The sequence below is a fragment of the Symphalangus syndactylus genome, chromosome 9, assembly GCF_028878055.3.
Source record: "Symphalangus syndactylus isolate Jambi chromosome 9, NHGRI_mSymSyn1-v2.1_pri, whole genome shotgun sequence".
Classification (NCBI taxonomy): domain Eukaryota; kingdom Metazoa; phylum Chordata; class Mammalia; order Primates; family Hylobatidae; genus Symphalangus; species Symphalangus syndactylus.
In genome coordinates this window covers 34,988,884-35,011,525 of record NC_072431.2, presented here as the reverse complement: position 1 = coordinate 35,011,525, position 22,642 = coordinate 34,988,884, and the positions used below count along the sequence as shown (strand labels likewise).

Here is a 22,642-nt window from a genome sequence, read left to right as displayed (position 1 = left end):
CTTCTGAACATGTATTGACTTAGAGTTAACTCTGGGACTTACTGTTTTGCTAAAGAACACAATACCATATTTCATGACATAACTTGTTTTTTTTTTATTTTTCAGGATTAGATTACATATTTTGATATGTACAGCTTTTAAAAATATTTTCCACTGACAGAACATTGTCATGAATTTTTATTCCCTTCTTTGAGTGCACATAATTTCTCCTGTTCCATTAAAGGATCAAATTCTTTCTCAAAATATATTTCTCAAAATATACTCATGACAAATGTAAAAATAATTATCCACTTCAATATGTACTTTTTCCCTGTCCCTAAGTTGTGTTGTTCCTCTTAAAACAGCCTTGGCATACAAGGGATAAACTTTTCATTCATTTTATCTTTAATACATTCAACAGCTCTTTGTAAGCAATGGAGGGCATCAATTAACAATGTTTACTCTTCTTTCAAATTGCATAATCCTATTGCTAAAAGATATGGAATGCTATGAGCAAGAAATAAGTAGTCTTTACTCAATGGGTTATTTTAAAAGTCAGCAAGAATTTGTGAGACCTTTTCTTTAGAATTAAAGTATGATTTCAGTGCTTTAAATAAACTAAGAATTCTCTCAACTGCATCTATTAAAGAGAGCCAAAGAATTTTAAAATGTGAAAGAACTGAAAAATAATGAATGCCAACAAAATTACAAAAATTCTTTCTTAGTTGAGTCTGAACAGAATAAATGCTGAAATAGAATAATTTCTTGATAATTTCTTTACTGACAATTACTTTACTGATATCAGATGCTGTTTGAGCAGCGTCATGTAGAATATGGCAGAAGAGCCAACACTGTTCATAGTCCCATTTATACTTTGCTTTAACTTTCAGTAAATATCATACCTTTATGCAAATATCCACCAAATTTATATTCGTATTACCTCCACAAAATAGGTATAATTTTTACGACTACTAACTCAATCAGAGGGTCTCTGCAACAATTTCCTGTTGTTTCTGAAGACTTATCTGGAAGGCATGTTACAATAGCCTTGTAAGCAAGTCTTTTTATGAGAAAACTATTATACGAGTAAAGGAATTTTTCCCCCAAATTGTGATTACTTGCATTCATGGCTATGCCATAAAAAAGTAAAACATTTGAGCTGTGGTAGTCTCTGTAACAGTAAATGGAGTTATTCTAATTTTTATTATGGCAGTAGATTTTGTCCTATAGCACTAGAAAATTTACTTACAATTTTGCTTTAAAAATACTTGTAGCACAATTCAAATTAAGTCATGTGAGCTTAAAACCTTGTATGATATACGAAGTGGAAGACAACTTCTGCTGCAATTATTTTATCTTCTTCATCTGAATTTCTTTCAATAAAATGTTATTTTATTACTTTCTTTGGTACAAGTTGAGGAAATCATACATCTGTTTGCTTAGCTGCTAGTATTTGCTGGCTTACATCCAAGTTTTCACCATTTTCAATATTAGCTAAACAATTGTATGCTGCATAAAGAGCTTCAAAAGGAGTTTTTCTTTGTTTAATGCACATACATTGTTCATAAAATTTATCATAAAACTTACATTGCATTTTGGCATTTTTGAGTTTACTTCCACACAAATAAAAATGGATATTAGTAATTGACCCAGGAATTGAAAAGATTGAATTTGATAATCTCACAGCTTTGTCACTGTCAGTCACTCACAGGTCCAAACTCATAACTAAACATAAACAAGAGTTGAGCCAATGAAAGGATTGCAAACTTGTGAACTTACAGTAAATTGAACTAAATATTGGATGCCAAAAATCTAAATGTTCTGTTTGCCAGCAAGAGAGAACTGTATTTGTGAGAGATAAGCTCCTGGAACAAAGCCACAGCTGACATTATATAAGGTTTGGGGAAATGTGCAGAGTGTTTAGAGACTCAGGGACTTCCAGCTGTGTTAGTGTGGACACTGGAGTAAGACTGCTGTTGACCTTCTAAATTTTGGAAACATGGTCACTAGAGTGGGACACTTACTGATTGGCTGTTCTCTAGCTCCATAGGGGCAGGCACTGACAGGGTGATGTTCAGGACTGGGAGTTTATCATTAGCAGACTTTCAAAAGCTTGGACTGGCCTTCACTTGCTAACTTTCAGAGGCATAGTTACTGGGGCGAGGTGGTTATTGACTGGTTTATTTTCAGAAACATGGCCACTGGAATGAGAATGTCACAGATTTAGCTGATTTTCAGAGCCTGTGTACTGATCCCGAGTTAATGCTAAATAATGATGATTACCTGTTCACAGCTTGAAACTTGGGCTTAAAGACCAGTCTTTTCCTTTCTTGAATATGAAAAATAAGCACAGTCTGAGCATGTACAGAGTTTTTTTCTTGTCATTATTTCCTAATGAATGCAGAATAACAACAATTACATTGGATTAGGTATTATAAGTAATCTAGAGATGATTTAAAGTATAAGGTAGGATGTGCATAGATTATATGCAAATGTTACACCATTTTATATAAAGAACTTGAGCATCTCCAGATTTCAATATCTCATGAGGTCCTAGAACCAATCCCTCACTGATACTGAGGGACAATTGTAATTTTAATTCTCTGCCTGTGCTTTTGGTGTTCCCTTAGCCAAACCTGGTAGAAAGAGGATAGGGATTGTACAGATTCTCACTTGTAGAGGTAAACATTTCAGCTAATGTTGGCATTTAAGTGATTTAATCACCAATTACTGTCGCAGAAAAATGGCTTCAACTGTCAAATTTTTGTAATTTATTGAAAAAAGCTAAGATACAGGAAATTTAGGCTGTCTTGACAAAGCCAATAAAGGGTGCAGGACAAAATCATTACATACATTTCCTAGTTTCACATACTGTATAGATAAGACATCGGACTCTCCTCCCTCATGGGAACATGGAGGAAGAAGGGGGCTTGCTATGGACACCTGGTGGGTAGAGGACAGAGAGGCTGCTAAAGTTCCTATAGGAATGCCCCCAAAATCGATTAAGCTGAGGTTGAGAAACCTATGCTTAGACCACAATTTCACCTGGAGGCCTTTTCCGTTTAACAATGCCAGGGTCCTTAGAACTTACTTGCTCCTTTGGTTCTGATTGCTTTGTTTACATTACTAAATTGCTTTGTTTACACTGTAAACAGCCTGAGAGGCTGGCTGGGTTTTCAGCCCTTTATCTTCTGCGAGGTATTCTAGGCTTCCAATATACCCACCAAGGCTAATCACTAACTGTTTTCAGTTGTAATCATTCCACTGTCATCAAGTAATTAAGCTCTAAGCTTTGGTACTCCTTTTATAGTACACTTAATAAAGGATATCTGTGCTGAGTTGTAGACCCTGGACATTGACACTAACTCATTGGAAAATATTGACTTATTATTTTCATTATTTTTAAGGGACTATTTCCTTAACAAAGAAAGTGGAGAGAAAGGGGGTCCAGAGGAAGGTAGATGTATGATTTTGAAGAGATTAAGCAGGAAAATGATCAAGTCCATATTTTGTAAAACTCACTTTTCACATAGTCTAGAGGGTAAATTTACAACAGAAAGATCGGTTACCAAGTGAATGAAACTGACATGATTGGTGGGGGGTATGGAAACATATTGAGGTATAGGTATGTGGTTACATTTGAAAGATAATGAAAGGCTGGAAATGGCAGTTGAACTTGGGATTCCAGAAGTGAGATGAGCATCCAAGATTACTTTTAGGTATCTGACTTGGCCTGCCAAGTTAATACTCCTGTGATTTCTTATGAGAGGAAACTAGGAGGATGAGGCTTAAAGAACAGGGAAGAAAAATGATAAATCCAATTTTGGGCATCCTGTGTTTGAGATGCCTGGGAGACACAAAGTAGACAGGTCCAATAAGTAGCTAACCATGATACTCTGGAACTCAAAATGGGAGGCTGGGTTGGACATAGTAACTTTGGAGACACCAGCATATAAAGAGTAATTTGACATTGACCAGGAAAATTCCTAGTCCCAAGAGGCTAATGGTTTTTAAGAAAGACCTGTACATAAATGATCATAGTACAAAACATGGCATAACAGCTTGAATGGAAGTATTTTAAAAGTACCTTGGAAACACAAGGGGTTAGAAGTTGGTTTGAGCTGGTATAGGAAAGAAGGAAAGTTGAGTTGGAATTCAGCAGATGAATATGGTAGTATGTATATTTCTAAAGGCCGGACAGTGCAAGCCAGGCTACCTTCTTTTTAATCCAGACTTCAACACTGAAAAGCTAGGTCACCTTAGTTAAGTTACTTAACTGTATATCTCAGTTTACTCACCAGTAAAATAAGTATGAAAAGGATATTGAATATTTAAATGAGTTAATGCATAGAAACACTCTAGAATCATACTTGGACCAATAAGAACTCAATACATACCTCTATTATTCTTATTATTAGGCAGGGGGAGTTAAATAAACTGACACATAAATGCTTCAAAATGTACATAGCAAGTTAAGGAAATAAGAAGAGGTCTATGGACTACTTGGCAGCACTCTTCCCAGGATACAAGAGAGAAACCAGAGCTTTCCAACGGAGGAGTAGTGCCAGGCATTCTCCTTGTATGGGAGCCTTTTCAGCAATTTTGCAGCAATCCATGCAGCAAAGCACACCTATCCCAATACAAGGAGATGAGGTCCACATTGAGCAGTTGTGGGAGTTGCCCTGCTTCAAAATTGCTTGTCTCACATGAACCCATATCAATTGTAACAACTCCAACTCTGTATGAAAGGGACATGCCCACTTAAAGGAGTCACTGCATTAAGGGGGTTCCAAAGTAAGATGACACCCTCGGATTGATTTAGGGCTTATTTTTTTCTCTTTCAGTGCTCTTTATATTAAAATTATACAAGATATTACTATTAATATCTGTCTAATGCCCACGTGTACAAAAACAGTTCTATACTGTTATTTGTTATACTGCTATTTGTTATTTGTTGTTATTTGTTCTATACTGTTATTGGTTATTTCTATACTGTTCTATACTGTTATTTGTTCTATACTGTTATTTGTTATACTGCTATTTGTTGGCTCTTCCTCTCTCCATAACTTTTATTTTTTAAATTTTTTATTGTGAGCTAATTATAGGAAAGGAGTAAAAATAGTACTAAATATTCCCTTATACACCCTGCCCCACTTCCCATGTTAACAATTATATAACCATAGTATAGTTATCAAGAAAAGAAAATTAACACCAGTATGGTATTACTCTGAATTGCAAATCTTACTTAAATTTCACCATTTTTTATTGCATTTAGTTGTTATACCTCATTAGTCTCTTTTTATCTGCAACAGATCTTCAATTTTTTATTTTCTTTCATGACCTGACAATTTGGCAGAATATAAATCAGTTATTTTGTAGAATGCGTCTCAGCTTGGGTTCATTAAATTTTTCAATTCACAACTAAGGAAACTAAAGTGTTATCTAGAGAGTTAGATACTTTGCTCAAGATAACACAGCTGTGTGTAGCAGAGCCAGGATTTGAACTAAGATCTGTTACTCCCCAGGCCAGTATAGGAAAAAAGATGACATTAGAGGAAGGATGTCTGTGTTTTAAAACTTCAAAATGCAGAAATATATGGCTTAGAGTATGTACCTGTTGCAAAGTTCTTGGCATCTGAATTTTTACTGATGACTCATTTGGCTTTATTCAGCAGACTTGAGTTTAGAAATTGAATCAGTGAGTAGTTTATCTGGTAAACTGTCCTTGTAATTAAATAAAACAATCCCCAGAAAGTTAATTGAAAAATGCCTGCCCATCAGGAACACCTAGAAGCCACGCTTTGTTGGTCTGTTGAAGCTAAATTTCTGGCACACTGCTCTTCGGAAATCAAATCTAAAATGACAGGCAAGTTGGTCCTAACTTCCTTAAAGGCACAAACAAGTAATAGCTGACTCTCTGATATATAATGTATCACAGAAAAGGTTGATTTCACATGTAGTGGCCTTTTATCAACAGCAACACAATTTGGGAATTTCTAAATTTTTAATTTAGATCTTACTTTAAGATATGAAGAAATGGAAGGAGGGAGGGGAAGTTAAATGCCTGGGGAAAGACATGCATGTTCTTAGAATTTTGTTAAAATGTAATGAGTCCCTATGTCCTAGTATTTTTATAGGCTCCCTCTGTTAACTGTAATGAATTTAGGAAGGTGGATGAGAAGGTGTTTTAATCTATCTTTCACCCCAATAAATGATATCAAGCCTCTATATTTAAATTAACAAAAACTGGAGTCCCTGGCACCTAAACAAGTGCTTGCTCAAAAAGTATTTGTTAATTATTTGTAAACGTACCACTTCAAGGAAGAGAGTTAATAGTATAAAGCTTAACTTAAAATCAGACTTTTAAATTAAATAACTTCTATGTAATAATATGGTGGAAAATAAAATAGATGAGAACCTTAGTGTAGAATACGGAATTTCTTCTAACATTTCTCTTTGAAATTTAATTCTACTATCTAGAGATGCAGCATATTGTAGGAAATTATAAGTCCAAACGTTGGCTTTACCACTCTTGTGTGAACTTGAGTAAATGATTTAACCTCAGGAACTATATCTCCTATTTCACTGGTGAGGAAGTTACACGGGTAGTCTGTTAGAAAGAGGGGATGAGGTAAGGCAGGACAGGCACTGGCCAGGGTTTACTCTACAGTATTACAGCTTGAAAACAAAGAAAAGAGAAAACAAATGGGAAACCAGTCTCCTTAATGAAAATGAGTGAAGACAAAAGCCCCAAATAACACATCTTGGGAAGAATGTACTCAGAAATTTTATAATTTATAATTATCTGAGAAATATAATCTATAATTTATATCGGCTATTTGACATGGGTTTTCTTTCAAAACATGTCATTTTTTAACATTGACATATCTATTACTTGAAGGTCAAATACAAGTGTATTTTTACCAAATAGTGTTTCCACATTGATTGCAAAACTACTTTTCACTCAGTTTTACTTTCTCAACTACTACTACTGATTCTTGGTTTTTGAATTTTTTAAAAATCAGGTTTCTAATCTTTGAGACTTAGTCCTCTAATCATATCACAAAGTTTTTTCTTTTTCTTTTTTCTTTTCTTTCTTTCCTCTTTCTCTTTTCCTTCCTTCCTTCCCTCTCTCTTCTTTCTTTTCTTTATCCTTTCTTTTCTTTCTCTCTCTTTCTTTTCTCTCTTTCTTTCTCATCTTTCTTTTTCTTTCTTTCTTTCTCATCTTTCTTTTCTTTCTTTCTTTCTCTTCTTTCTTTTTTGATACTGTATTGCTCTGTCACCCAGGCTGTAGCACAGTAGTGCATTGACAGCTCACTGCAGCCTCCACCTTTGGGATTCAAGTGATCCTCCCACCTCAGCCTCCCAAGTAGCTAGGACTGCAGGAAGGCACCACAACACCCGGCTAAGTTTTGTCTATTTTTTATAGAAATGGGGTTTTACTATGTTGCCCTGGCTGGTCTTGAACTCCTGGGCTCAAGTGATCCACCCACCTCAGCCTCCCAAAGTGCTGGGATTGCAGGCGTGAGCCTGCCTGGCTTTGAAGTTTATTTCTTCATGTACAAATATATGCCAAGAATACGGTAGCTATGTATTTATTCTATATTTTATTTTTATAACTGTATTTCTTTGTATTATTATGTACATTGATATACTAAAGTATTTTCTAAAGAACTATTTCCTTTGGAAATATCTCTTAATTGACCTTATGTTTTTAGAAGAAAAGTTGAAAACTGGGCTGGGGAACAAATGGAAAATAAGATGCTTTTAACTATCATGTATGTAATAGAGTGATATTTGTCAAGCAAATGGAAATTTCACATTCAAGAATAACTTAGACATATCTATACAATGACATGGTGAGTTACACTGGTTCATAATTTTCACAGCTCTTTCACATATAGCAATGCTCTAAAATATAAAATGCAAATATTCCTTTCATTTTCCTTACCAAAGGTGACATTGAAATTTACAGTTTGGTGCTTGTTACCAAGTCATGTGTAAGGAAACATTGAAGCTATGACCAAAAGTCAGGTTTTGAGCTTTGAGTTCAGTGGCTTCTACCACTTTATACCATCTAAGAAAAGTTAATTTGATAGTAGATGATGAAAGAATTGGCAACAATAGATCTGCAGATATTTTAAAAGGCACTAGTTTAGCCAATATGCCTAAATATGTACATGGGTCTCTTTAAGACTCCACAAGGAGACACTGCTAAGAGTTACTGGAAACAAACTACAGCTGCTCTGTGAATAAATTCTTAGTTCACAGTTGCTGTGGGAAAAAATGAAAGATCCAATTACAAAGTCTGGGAGATTTCCTATAATTAGTTGCTATTATATTACTTTTGCTATGACACAGTACAGAAGAAAGGAAAAAGGAAGAGGAATTGCTGTTTCATTTCTTTATTATTTTCTTAATTGCTTTTTTACTAATAGCCTGTGTCTCGAGGAAGCCAAGCCATATTCATTTCATCAATAACATTAATCTGTCATTTCATTCAGGAAATACAAGAAAGGTTTCAGTTTTAACCTTAAGAATACTAGGATATTCTGATTTCTCTTATATTGTTTCGTAAGCATACTTGCAGAATAATGTCAATACATAGGGAGGGTTGCAGACTTGTGTTTCTGCATGTGTGGCATAAATATTTGTCAAAATAATAACTATGTGATTATTATGTATGCTATGTTGTTCCCAAGTCTTGTCCTGATTATATTATGCCTTATATTTGAGAAATTATGATGCCCTATAGAGAAAAGCACACAAACACATCAGCACGTATGTATAGACCATATAATACTAATAATATATTGCATTTACTTTAAAATCATTTAGAATGTTTGGGTTATTTAAAGTTTGTACAAAAAACACAAATGACTTCAATCAGTAATAGAACCAATCTAGTCAATGAATGCCATATGGAGATGTCCCTGTTCGGTCACTTTTTGACACTGCAGGCCAGTCATGACCCCTTCAACATGCCAATGGTCAATTTCTGCAATTAGCTTTCCTGCCTTTCCTTCAGGTGATAATATCTATAGGACCAAGTTTTCCATCCTTATAATTAAGTGTTACAAACATTATGGCTTTAATTACAGTGTGGCTTAAATTGTTTTTTAAAGATTAGACCATTAGAGTCAGAGAAAATTTTCTACCTCGCATTTAGAATAGAGTCTCCAATTATTTTTGATCATCACCCTTACCAGCTCAATAAGAGCAATGCCAATAATAATAAAAGATCTCCCAATAAATGAATTTATATGCTTGCTAAATTATAAACAATCTACACTTGCAGTATAAAACATTACATACATTTAAATATATACACAAAATTGAAACTTTATTTTTTATTTTATCATTATTTTTTAAATCTATCATTACCTTGATCTTGAATAAAATTGAAACTTTTAAAGATAAGAATGAAGACAAAGCTCTTCCAGCATTGTTCTTAGGTGTGCATATTCAACTTTGGAAAACACAGATTATGCCGTTTGCATACATTCACCACCAAAGCTTCCCTGGAGAACTCAGGCAAACATGTCCCTGTCCATCACTACCTTCATGCTGCAACAACGTTTTTAGCACATAGAGTGCATTGAGTTTTAAAACTAGCATTCTTTCAACATCAGATTAATTGAAATGTCTTCTCTTGTGTAACATCCTTCTAGAGCCTATAAAATTAACTAAATAATGTAGTGCAGGTAAAAAGTCTTATTCATATGAAATAATTACACTAATTTTCTTGGTGAGGTGAAAAAACAGCACCGATTTTTTTGTCATATACTTTGCTTGTTTTATAGGAAAAAAATTATAGATTTGTGATAACCTAGTTAGAATTCTAATCAATGTTTTATTTCAAAAAGAAAACAGAAGTAAAGCCTTCACATATAAAAACCCAAAGCTTTTAGGAGACTTTACATATGTCGATATTTTATAGAACTAGGAATGCTTGTATTTTCAAAATAGAAGTTTTTGATTGATACAAAATACTTACTAGATGCCTTTTCTGGGAAAAAGAAAAAAATTAAATAAAATATTTCTTTTATTTCAAGAATGATTCTATACATCATCTCAAAGTCAAGCAAGAGGGAACCTTTGGTTTGAGGACTATAGGATGGTATTAAGAACTATGAGAAAGAACCTGATTTGAATTGCAGTTCTGTCATTTTCTTGTTGCATGTGATGACATGTCTTTACTTCTCTAAACCACGGTTTCCTCATTTAAAAAGTGGAAGGCCAGGTGTGATGGCTCATGCCTATAATCCCAGCACTTTGGGAGGCCGAGGGGAGTGGATCGCAGCTACTCAAGAGGCTGAGACAGGATGTTTGCTTGAGCCCCTGGGGATAGAGGTTGCAGTGAACTGTGACTGTGTCACTGTACTCAGTCTGGGAGACACAGTGAGATTGTGTTTCAAAAAAAGAAAAGAAAAGAAAAAGTGGAGATAGCAATTGTCCCCATCTTCATTATATTATTGTGTGCATTACAATAGATAATGTACAAATCATTTTATGTAGATGCTTTATAATGTAAAGTGAGTAGAGGGGCAAAGCACAAGAACCACTCAATACATATTAAATCTCAAAATGCTAAGGGTCAATTCTTCACTTGTGAGATAACAGATTAGGATCATGGAGAATTATCTCAAAGTATATATGTCTTTCTATGGAGAAATGCTAAGTCTTCTTACAGGAATCCAAACTTTGCTTTAGTTACAGTAACATCATATTCCAACCAACTAAACTAAACTAGCACAGACAAATAGAAAAGTACTTAATTGAAAAATTATTGATCATATCACATTACTTAGAATAAATGAAGTATAAGGTTAAAAGTATATCAAAATATGACATTAATAATACTAAAAAGCCTTATAAAGTTAAAATATATCAAAATATGACAATAATAAGGCTTTTTAGTATCTATTATTTCATTTGAAGCTGATAATACAGCACTACTAAAAAAGATACCATTAACTATCACCTGGGAGTCAACATGAATATGAAATATGAGAAACCACAAAGTAAAGCCTTTGATGAAACAGCATCTTACGAAACTAGGGACTTGTAATTTGTACATTCGCTTAGAAAACAGTCCTTCAAGTCATCTGCCATTAGAATTGTTTAACCTTGCAAGAGTACTGGGCTTGGTCAAAAGAAACTCAGCTCTATAAATAATCATTATACTAGCAATTCATCAGCATGTTAGATATTGTGTAAAAGGCACAATGGAATTTCCTGCTGCTATGATTTTTCTCCCCACAACAAATAATCTAATTTGTTTTGAAGCTCCTTTTAGTGATCCTTTTCATGTCTGTTTTCTGGAAAGCCACCTAAAATCCTTTGTGCAAACAGGGAAAGAAAAAACAATCAAGATACCAAACTAAGAGGTGGAAATTTCCATCACTGACATCATAGCTGTACGATTAGATGAGAAAACCCAAAATATGTGGGAGGAGAAGGCCATGAAACATAAAATCCTCTGCCCCTGATGTGAGGCAGCAGTGTAAGACAGAAAGCATTTGAATCATGTCCTTTGTTATCTTTGCCAGAAGCTTTTTCTCGAGGAACTAAATGGAAGCTTTGACTACATTTCAGACCTCATGAAACAAATAAATTAGATTTGAGCTGATTTTATTGTGAATATACCCCAATTACTCCAGGAGTTAAAATATTATAGCCTCTGTATAAGATGGGTATCTAGTGGCTTCAGTAGAGTCTTTAACTATCATCCATGTGGAAGGATAGCAAACAAATGACTGCTATATAATGCCCTGAATGAATGAATCAATCAATGAATCAAGACATATGTATCTTGATTTTGTGGCACTCAATGTTCTTTCACAGAATCTCTATTTTTAGGATTTCTTCAGGACATCATGACAAAATTCGTACTGAATTGTGGAGTGCATAACTTAGAAAAAATATGCATAAAGCAGCTACCCTGTGTTACAAATGTAATTTTTTCTATAACAATTAGAACATGTTATTATCCTCATTTGAATTCACGGAGAGTTACAGATGTTCATTTGAGATGGATCAGGAGTGGGCAGAGGTAGGCTTTAAGCTTACATCTGCCTCTTTTGAAAACTTTCACCACATTGAGGTCAGTATGCTCTTGAAAAAAAGTAACAAACCTAGGGAAAAGGGGTTCATTGATTGATATAAAACTAAGTTCCAGAAAAACAATCTAGGCATTTCAAATTAATAGAGGAAAAAACAAACAAACAAACATACAAACAAAAACAGATATAATTGCCAGAAAATCTTGTTGAAGATGAAGGTATTTGTTGCTTTCCTTCTTCCTGAGCTCCTGATGTTGTAAGTTGTCATAATTAGTAATGAAGATGGTATCGTTGGTTGTATTTTCCCCTACTACTACCTCCTCCCTAGATAAAATAAACGGGGCCTACGCTATATCTTTTTATTTTCATCCCAAGAGAATATCTTCTAACGATAGAAGTTTATCATGTTAGGAAGAAAGCAACTATTTAAACATGGGCATTACACATTACAATTTCCAATATTACTGAAAAACAACTAAATCTAGCTTCCTCCCTGAATTTGGAAGTATTCTGCACTAAAATGGCTACTAAATTTTATCATCTGCCTTGAAACAAAAAAGATAGAGAAGAATACCTCCTGAAATATGAATAAGGAATGTCTCATTCGCCTGCTCCTCTGGGCTTTTGAGTAAGCTGTGCTGCTGTGGGAGGTAATTTGTATTACCACTTTGTGAAAAGAGTAAACAAATAAGAAAACAAAAGTCAGTGATGCCCTACCACTATCCCCTTTCCCCTGCCTTAATCAATTTCTCAAAAAGACCATAGGCCATAAAAATTGAATAGATCATCACAAAAGTTTTCTCATTATTTAGGTCTAACTAAATTCCAAATTCAATAGCAAAGATCATAGTATTATCATGAAACTTTTCTTCTCCCTCATTAATGAACCTGTTGTAACTTGGCATTTCTCATACTTGTCTTGGAAAAGCGTCAACACCTTTTATTTATCTCAGCAAAGTAAGATTTTAATATTTTAAAACAACTCAATACTGTCCAGTAGAAAATGTATTAAACTTCTTAAAGTACATAATACTTGAGCCACGTCAAAGACACACAGATGGGCCTCTAGGGGCATTTCTCCTAATAAATGTGAGATGCTCTCTTCAAGCTGGGAAAAAAAAATGTATCTCCTGTTTGTGAAAGATATGGTTCAGCTGCTACCCTGACAACAAAACCAAGCACATTAGTGACCTAAGGGACTGCAGAGATGCCTGCTATTGTTTGACACCAAAAGGAATTGGAAACTTACTAAATATGGAGCAGGTGCAGAGAAACCTATCATTGTTCTCGCTAAAGCGTGGGTTCAGGTGGGAATCCAGCTCATTGAAAAGTATATGATACATAAAAGTACATAATAAAGTATATAATTTGTGATAGTAGGTGAAAAGCCAGGAAAGGAACATCAGAAAGACAAAAAAATACAGAAAAACAGACATTTGCACAATAGTTTTGAGACAAGCATTTAAACTGTTTGAACCTCACACTAGACAGAACTCTGAAGAGATGGATATTTCAAATGAAAAATAAAATAGGGAATTGGGACTGGGAGTGAGTCATCCATGTGTCTGTCCCATTTCTCCACATCAATTTGCTGACATCTGCCTGGTCCACTTTTTAAAAGATTTTCAGTTATTACAGTGATGCTGAACTAATAAGAATAGTGTTTAGAGAGAACATAAGAAGAGTAAATTTGAGAGTCTGTCTAAAATCTTTAGGCACTGGTCCATCACTCTTGCCATCTTTATAGCCCATTCCTCTCTCTCTCTCTCTTCTTATTCTCCTTTGGGATCTTTTATTTTTTTGAGTATTCTGTTGTTTCCAATTTCACCTACAACTTCTGGCTCAAAATATAAAATACTTTAACCTGACATCAAGTAATTATTTGAGAATACAGATGAAGATAATTTCATAGCATTGTCCTAAATCCAGAGGGTTCATGAATCATTGCTCTTACAAAGCTCTTGACACCCAGGGGATACGTTTTCATGCAGAAAATCACCCTGGGAGATCAACATGCCTAGTGATTGATGTACCTCATGTACAAGATGTGTTTGTTTCTCCTGACTTAGTAAAGAGCTATTTAAGTGGACCCCTGGTTGGGGAGGAAAGCCTTGAGCTCTGTGCTATTTAGATTGTCTCTCAACTAAATGCTTTGTAATTAACTAATTAATGTTCACAACACACCTGTGGTATTGTTGCTACTATTCCATCATTTTTCCTGAGTAATAAACACATTAAGACTTTATGTGAAGTAATCAATAAATGACGACACTGAAAACAAATCCAGGAATAGTGTCTAAATTACCTGGAATTCACTGGTAGCCAATTGTAACCCAGGCCCATTCTTCACAGGCATTTAAAGCTCATGTCACAGAATTTAAAGAGTCTGTTACACTCTGATCTAGAACTTGTATAATGAGTTCATGAAGAGACAAAGGAGGATAAATATTTTTAAAAAAACATAGGATCGGAGTGCCAGATAAAATACATGGTGTCTAGTCATATTTGAATTCCAGATAAGCCCAGCACCTACATAGGAAATTGGCAACTTTTCATAGGCATGTTCCAGAAGGACCAAACCTTTTTCCTATAGCAAGATGGTGGGTTCTTCCAGCTTCTCTGCTGACAATCTGTGGCTCCAGAGAGGAAGAGGCAAGAGGATGCCAGGTAGCATGTAACTCATGAGCCAATGAAAATTAGTTAATATACCACCTTTGCACATGTGTAACTGTTTGTTGATTATCATATACATTTTTCCTACAAACTAAGAATAGAAAGTCTTCCAACAGTAAAAAAAAAAAAAAAAAAAAAAAAAAAAAAAAAAAATTACAAGTAGCTATTTTCCAGCCTAGATATGCCCCTCGAGTTCTGCAAACTCTAATTTTGCATATACTCTTATTTTAACCTGCTCATTTAACTGATTGCTTGTCAGTAGCCAGTGCTAGAAATAAAAAGTACCGTTTACTCCCTGGGAACTCAGAATAGAGTAACGTCTAATCAACAAGGGCGATTGATTGTACTTTCCGAATCAACCCTAAACCCTTTCCCTTTGCTTTTTCTCTTTATCTTTTATCTGTACTATCACAATGGTCTCCAAGTCTCTAGGTTTCCACTCTCATTTTGTCTTATCCACAGAATACATATTACTGTCAGAGTGGTAATTAAAAATTGATCACATCTCTCTTCTGTTAAAAAATCATCAGTGGCTCCTCAATAGCTTATGGGATTAGCCCACAAGGGCCTGTCCTAAGTGGTCCCAGCCCGATTCCCTGATACTCATTCCCACCCACCTATCTAGGACCCAAAAACTCAAGATCCTAGATAGGTGGCTATGCTCCAATAGGGCATTTTAATTCTTCCCTCAGGAGCCAGTCCAAGAGGTTTTAACCTACAACTACTTTTCTTAAACCTCCAAAGTAGTGGCCGGGTGCAGTGGCTCACGCCTGTAATCCCAACACTTTGGGAGGCTGAGGTGGGCAGATCACTTGAGGTCGGGAGTTTGAGACCAGCCTGACCAACATGGAGAAACTCCGTCTCTACTAAAAAAAATACAAAATTAGCCGGGCGTGGTGGCGCACGCTTATAATCTCAGCTACTCAGAAGGCTGAGGCAGGAGAATCGCATGAATCTGGGAGGCGGAGGTTGCGGTGAGCCGAGATCGCGCCACTGCACTCCAGGGTGGGCAACAAGAGCAAAACTCCGTCAAAAAACAAAACAAAACAAAAACCCTCTCATCATGATTTGACATAATCACCTTCCCCCAACCTGTGATCATCTTATTCATCTTTCCACTCCCACATTTAGCCCAATGGGGTACATAGAAGGTAATCAATAAATACTTATTCAGTTGTATACACTCTTTCTCTATTCCTTACTTTAAAAAGAAGGGAACAGAAAAAGTGAGAAAGAGTTCGAAATGTAGGGAACCAATGAAAGAAAAAGAAAAAAGTCACAAAGTTATGTAATGAGTTCTTCTTTTTATTGTTATATTTATTATCATTTTCTAAATAATCTCATTTTATTTATTTCAATTCATGCATTGAATCAAATGTTTTACTAATCTACTGGGTACTTCCACTTCATTTTGTAATTTAGGAGTATTTCAATGGTCAGAGAAAATGAAAGTATTGTTAATTCTGAAAATTAGAATATCTCTACAAAGTTTTAAATTAGGTCACAATATTCCTAAAAACTCTAAGTAGATTATAGGGGCAATGCATTATAAGAGCTAGAGTTGCCATGTATATAACAATACCTCAGGCCAGTCGTGGTGGCTCAAGCCTGTAATCCCAGCACTTTGGAAGGCTGAGTCAGGCGGATCACCTGAAGTTGGGAGTTCGAGATCAGTCTGACCAACATGGAGAAACTCTGTCTCTACTAAAAATACAAAATTAGCCAGGCGTGGTGGGGCATGCCTATAATCCCAAGTACTCAGGAGGCTGAGGCAGGAGAATTGCTTGAACCTGGGAGGCGGAGGTTGTAGTGAGCCGAGATTGCGCCATTGCATTCCAGCCTGGGCAACAAGAGTGAAACTCCCTCTCACAAAAAAAATAAATAAATAAAAAATAAATAAAAGAAATCAAATTAACATGCTTGGTCTGCAATATTTCTCATTTGAAAACTTTTCTACTTCTGGTTCGTGGACTTGTCTATAACTTCCTGCACCATAGTTAAAGTATCTCTGGGCACCAAAAACATTTACAAAATGACTGCTTTCAACTATGATGTCAATAAAATTCCTTATACTATAAAAATTCTATTATTCCTGCATGGATAATTTACCAGTAATTCAAGCTTTTTACATAAGGAGAGAGATTATCAGAAAAACTATGGGGATGCCCCTCCAGGAATTTCATTTTCATTCTTGTCTGGGCATTCTGCCTTTAACAGCTTTCTCTTTGTGTATAATGTCCCCACCACTTGGTTTCATGAAACTAGGCATCCCTATGTGTGCCTCAGCAACACAAAACACAACAAAATTATAGTTGCTGGTCCATCCCCTCATCTCTGCTGATTTTAGGAATTCAGACATTTAAGAATATGAGAAGTTTTGATTTGGGGAAGAGGAATTAGTATGCATAGGGGTATACTTTAGTAATTCACTAATGAAATTTTGTAAATGATAATCACTTCCTATTATTTATTTAACTATGCCCACTATTATCCTAGACACGTTGAATTGAGCTCTCAGAATTTTGTCTGTAAATGAGAATTAGAACTATATTTTATGAGGTCACTTTTAACTTAGTCATCAACAATTCCATGTTTGTAAACACATTCTATGTCAATCATCTTGCCTGCTGGTGGTCACCAGGGAAAAGGCAAAAGGTTATTCAAAGCTCAAAAAAGAACATTTTAAGTACATGTATTACATCAGCGGCTTAGTTGCATGTGTATTAAAATGTGAAGGGCAGTATATTATTAATCAAAAGATCGTTATAACTAAGGGTAAGGAACAGGAATTATTTCAGCTACAAATATAAAGTGAATGCTATTTTGACAGTGACATTTCTTTATAATATTTTTAAGACACTATTTTAACAAAAAAAGCTTTGAGTGCTAACAGTAATTGGCCTGCTATATATGTATAAGCACACACACACATACACATATATTTTCTAAGTAGACACTTAAGACATTTATATCCAAGTTTTAAAAAAAATCTGATTTGGGGACACAAAGGCTTCCAGGGGAAGAATTTAACAAAATATCTTGAAGCCTTGATGCATTAAAAGCCTAAAAAGAAGAATAATACAAAACAAAAACCCACATATCAGGGTGGTGAAATGAGCAAGTCAGAAACATTTTCCTTATAAAGTTTATCAACCACACAATTACTTTATAGTTCATATAAAATTATGAACTGCATACAACTTATCATGAAAAAATTGCTTCCTGCAACTGAGCTGAGGAATTTAGGGATGATATGTGTCAAAGGTGAAAACATGTTTCTTTTTCAAGCAAAAGAGGTGGGTCATGTGATAATGTTCTATTGCAATATCTTCATGGCTGTCTTGCCAAAAGACTGATGTATATTTAATCACTTTGTCTAATGGATGTGATTTCTAAAGTCACAGTTAGCCATTAGGAAAGCTCTTGCTCTGGTTCAGCTGAGCACTCTGATTACATTTCCTGACTTTGTGGTTTCAGAGAAGCAGAGCTGGTGGAGAATTCCCTGGCTGGATTCATCAGTCTTTGCTATGGACAAGAGAATAAAATAAGACCATCTGAGTCATTAGGCTTGGGGGTTGGGTAGATTCACTACATCCAAATCTTTAGAGCCAAGTGCCCATACGGCTAACTTTAATTACTACAGAACAGATTTTTTTTCCCCAAACTTCTTATCCTTCTTGATTAGATTGGAAACAAATCTCATTATGGAGTTTTAAATAATTACCACGAAGCTCATCATCATCAACCTGAGACCATCTAAGAATGTGTATGTGTAAAATAATGCAATGATACTTGAAAAAATTTAAATTTAAGTATACTGTGATATGTTTACTGTTGTAAGATACAGTAAAAAATGTAAGAGAGCTAGACTATATCACAAATAGTCTTCCCTATTGTCTTCATTCTATGGCATTTCTTAAGAAACACGTACAATGTTAAAATAATACTTGACATCTCAAGAAAATAAGCCCTAAACCTGTAAAATGGGGAGAAAAGACTATAAAGTTGGTATATTGGTAAATGTGCCTATTATAATGTGAATGACAGTAAGATTTACACGGCCCTACTTTTAACAGCCTGACAGAAAATTTACAGTAGATAAATCTATACTACTTATAGATTTATCTGACTTATGGATGATTCCCCTTTAAAGATTGTTCTATTCAATAAAGTTTTACATTCTTGTTGTATGCATTTCTTTGCTACAAGACCAGAAATAAAGCATATACAATGTGATCTAAATAACAAGTTAAAAAACACTATGGTAAATTAATGATGGCGATAAATGTAATAAGCCTACAATAAAAGCAGACTGCAGTAAGACTGTAACCAAGAAACCAAATAAGGCATTGGCAATTACATTCTGTACTGAAGTATAGAAATATTATTTAGGAAAGCAAGCTTCAATCACAAAACATCAATCATTAATTAAAGTACATTTTGCTTTTCGTATATGTACCTTCATTAGACTCTTAATGAATTGATTAAAAATGTTTTCTCCAATGGGTTTTTTCTTAGTTACAGTAACATTGTAGGATATTCTTCTATATACTGATCAAGATACTTTTCCCACACACAGCATAAGAAGATATTGAGACTTCCACATTAATCAAACTGAAAAGTAAGAAAAGGAATTCCAAAGAAGAGCCTATTTTAGAACTATGAGCATTCAACTGAAAACGGGTCTCCAGATTTCTGTGCTGCTCCATTCTGTTGCCACCAAAACAATTGATAACTGGTATCATTTTTGTGCAAGTGAGACGTGCCATGTTAGTGCTTTTTAACTTAAGAGTGTTTGAAGTTGTTCAAATAATAAACTGTTTTCTCTAAATCAAGATTTAAAAGTTCCAAGATCGATATCTTTCCATTGTGTCTGTTTTTTTTTTCTTTCTTTCTTATTAAAGCATCACAAATTTCTTTTGAAAAAAGATCTGTGCTTGCTGGGCATGGTGGCTAATGTCTGTAATCCCAGCACTTTGGGAGGCCGAAGTGGGCAGATCACTTGAGGTCAGGAGTTCAAGTCCAGCCTGACCAACATGATGAAACCCCTTCCCTACAAAAATACAAAATTAGTGAGTCCCTGTCTCAAAAAAAGAAAAAAAAAAAAAGAGCTGTGCTATAAAAAATGCCTTAAAACATTTAGTTGTATAACACCAAGCAAGTTTGAACAAATTATGTAATATTCATTCAATGAACAAGAGACCCTTTCTCTGCAATAGGAAATTTGATAATCTTCCCATGACTAAAAAAAAAAAAAAAAAAAAAAAAAAAAAAAAAAAAATCTACAGCTTACCGCTATGTACAGAATAACCTGTCGTGTCTTTGGTCTGTCATAGAAGGTTTTCCTAACCTGATGCTGACAGCCTCTTCTGTTCCCCTATTTGCAGTCTACATTCCAGCTACATTATTCTACGTTTAATTTCCCCAAAGGTCAGCTAGATGATTTCTGCATCCTCATAATGTTCCCTCTGTCTGAACAGTTTCAACTATCCTGATCACCTGATTACTTGCTTTGTAATATTCGGTTCAATACGTCTTGTATGAAAGATCTGACTTCACCTCCTTCCTTCCCTCAAATATAAATTCAACTCTTCACCAGCTTCTCTTTCTCCCATATCTCCAGTCTGCTTTGAGCTGCCAGCAGTCCCCTAATGCAGATTTTTATCCTACTTCTACAGTGCTTCATTTCTTTCATCACTCCTGTCTCCTTCAACTAGATTCCAAACTTCATAGACAGGAAATTTGTCTTAGGCATCTATTATCACCAAGGTATAGCATGATATCTGGCACATCATATAAAATTGTTAAATGCTTGATGAATGAAGATGGTGAAATACTTCTCCTAACCCAAGCACTTGAAGAAACACGCTATCTAATTATATTGCCTTTAAAATAACATAGATGTCACCCTGATTTAAGACAATTTTAATTATTATTTAACAAAATTTTCTAAGATTTTTCAGTGTTCCAAGAGCATCTTCAAATATTTACAATAATCCATAACTATCATTGATTTTACATCAGAAACGCTATCTTTAATTTATGGCACTCTTAATTGCTCTTTTTCTCCTCATTTAAAAAATTAAAACATCGAAAAACAAAGCAATTTCCATCCTTTTATGGAGGCTGATATGTGCAAAAAATATAAAGATTCTGCTATTACAACCTGTTTCCCCATTTATTGACATCAAAATACAATTTAAAAACAACACTATCTGCTTAGGTTTAATTAGCTCTTTTTTTCCACAGCCATAAACAGGAAGGTTAAAAGTTTGGTCAGACGGATGAAAAGGGGGACAATATGGTGGACACCAAATAAACTTTAAAATTCTCTAATTTGGGATTACACAAATCCTAAAGTCTTTAAGTTCACAGCAGAACTTAAAAATACATTAGGCATATTTTGACATGTTCACCAGTACTTAAGCATCTTAAAATTGTAGATATTTTATTTGAAACATATATTTGATTAAGGACAAATTGCCAAATCTTTGAACATCCAACAAAGTGATCAATTATTTAATTGTTTTAGAAACCTGGGCACAGATACAATCCTAGATGGTTGATTAGTCCTAACTTAATTTTTGCCCTTAAAATAGTTTATGCAGTTTGAAGCTTGTACATAAATAACAGGGAGAAGCTATACTGAAAAGATTTCATTTCCATTAAATCCAAGACACATTTATTTGCAGGAAGTTGCATATATGACTAATTTGCAGTTATTAATATGGTTGAATATAAATATAGCAAATTTTCATTGGGAGAAAACTTGGAAAACTGAAAAGCATAGAAAAAAATAAATAAAATTAACTTATTCCAAGAAAATTACTGATTTTTTTTTTTTTTTTTTAAAGAGACAAGGTCTCCTACTGTCACCCAGGCTGTGGTGCAATCATAGCTCACTGCAACCTCCAAACTCGTGGGCTCAAGTGTTCTTCCCACCTCAGCCTCCCAAGTAGCTAGGACTACAGGTGTGCACCAGTATGTCTGGCTTTTTTTTTTTTTTTTTTTTTAATGGAGTCTCTTTCTGTCACCCAGGCTGGAGTGCAGTGGTATGATCTCGGCTCACTCCACCACTGCAACCTCCGCCTCTTCTGTTCAAGGGATTCTCCTGCCTCAGCCTCCTGAGTAGCTTGCACTACAGGTGCACGCCACCACACCCAGGTAATTTTTGTATTTTTAGTAGAGGCAGGGTTTCACCATGTTAGCTAGGCTGGCCTCAAACTCCTGACCTCAAGTGATCTGCCCACTTTGGCCTCTCAAAGTGCTGGGATTACAGGCATGAGCCATGGCACCGGCCCTAATTTTTTTTTTTTTTTTTTTTTTTTTTTAGCAGAGATAGGGATCTTGCTAAGTTACCCAGGCTGGCCTCAAACTCCTGGCCTCGAGCTATCCTCCAGTCCCCACCTCCCAAAGCACCGGGATAACAGGCATAAGCCACCACACCCAACCTGTCTTCTTATATATATATACATACTGACAAAATGTTTCCCAGAAAGTCTATAAAAATGTATATCCTCTTTAGCAACATGTAAGCATATATTTTTCCACAATGTTAAGTATAGCTATTTAAAAAAATGCTTCACAATTTGATATTTAAAACGTTTTTATCTAAAATGTGAATTTCGTGAAACATTTCTAGTTCTTTGGTCAGTCTCTTTAGTCTCTTGATCATTTTTATATTGAAATATTCATTATTTTCTTCTTTGCTAAGGGACTGTGTGTGTGTGTGTGCACACACTAAGGATATTGATACCTTTTCACGAAAATTTCTTTTTTTTCCTTTGTCAGTTTGTCATCTTCTAATTTTGTCTTTACTAAAACTGGTTTTCAAAAATGAATAGAAATATATAATTACTCTTTAAAGGAATTATGCAGTAACTTTAACATTAAAAATATTTACCTTTTTGTGCATATATATGTTT

At 34.9% G+C, this 22,642-nt stretch overlaps 1 protein-coding gene and 1 long non-coding RNA gene across 4 annotated transcripts in view; one reads left to right on the top strand and one right to left on the bottom strand.

The window, feature by feature from the left end:
- Positions 1 to 22,031, top strand: part of LOC134731424 (uncharacterized) — a 423,644-nt gene extending 401,613 nt beyond the window's left edge. Inside the window, exon 18 of the long non-coding RNA XR_010113657.1 lies at positions 19,297 to 22,031. This is a non-coding gene — a long non-coding RNA (uncharacterized lncRNA). The remainder of the gene's footprint in view (positions 1 to 19,296) is intronic.
- SCN9A (sodium voltage-gated channel alpha subunit 9) overlaps positions 1 to 22,642 on the bottom strand; it is a 179,577-nt gene that overhangs the window by 137,008 nt on the left and 19,927 nt on the right. The gene's annotated exons all lie outside the window — the stretch shown is intronic.